General features: G+C 39.5%; 1 protein-coding gene across 1 annotated transcript in view; it reads right to left on the reverse strand.

Annotated features, from left to right (window-relative positions):
- Positions 1 to 671, reverse strand: part of ZCCHC10 (zinc finger CCHC-type containing 10) — a 70,330-nt gene that overhangs the window by 7,022 nt on the left and 62,637 nt on the right. The gene's annotated exons all lie outside the window — the stretch shown is intronic.

The raw sequence follows: 671 nt of genomic DNA on the forward strand, positions 1-671 counted from the left end.
GAATGAAGTAAGTCAATCACAGAAGGACAAATATTGCATTAGTCCACTATTGTAAAAAGTCAAGGAAAGGTTTATATGTGGAAGGAAATGGTCTTTGTTGGTTACCAGGGAGAAGAGGTAAAATTGCTAGATAGGCAATAATAATAATTACATATATATAAAACATATATATAAAACCCAAGTCACTCCTCGGAAGGAAGACTGGGCAATCTACTTCCATAGAGATACCACCTTGGAAACCCAAGGAGTGGTCACTATGAGTTAGATCTGACTCAACGGCAGTGAGTTTGGTTTTTGGTTTTGCCTTTGAGATTCTGTAAGATTTTATCATTACCCAATTGACTGATTGCTTTGTAATTCTCACCTTAACTCGATATCCAGAAATTCAGCAGGCATATTCAATTGAATGTAAAAATAAGTAAATAAATAGAAATATAAACAATTACTGATGTTCTAGTTACCTAGTGCTGCTCTGACAAGAACCATAAATGGGATGGCCATAACAAACAGGAGTTTATTCTTACAATTTGGAGGCTTTAAGTCCAAGTTCAAAGTGCCAGGCTCTAGGGCTGGGTGAAAGCCCCTAAACCTTGGGGTCCAGCTCTGCCTCCTGCTCCTGGCCCACTGGAGCTAGAGGCATTTCTTCACTCAGACAGCTGCTGGCTGCTGAG

This window comes from Orycteropus afer, unplaced genomic scaffold, assembly GCF_000298275.1.
Source record: "Orycteropus afer afer isolate SDZICR_OR568_19922 unplaced genomic scaffold, OryAfe1.0 scaffold00112, whole genome shotgun sequence".
Lineage (NCBI taxonomy): Eukaryota > Metazoa > Chordata > Mammalia > Tubulidentata > Orycteropodidae > Orycteropus > Orycteropus afer.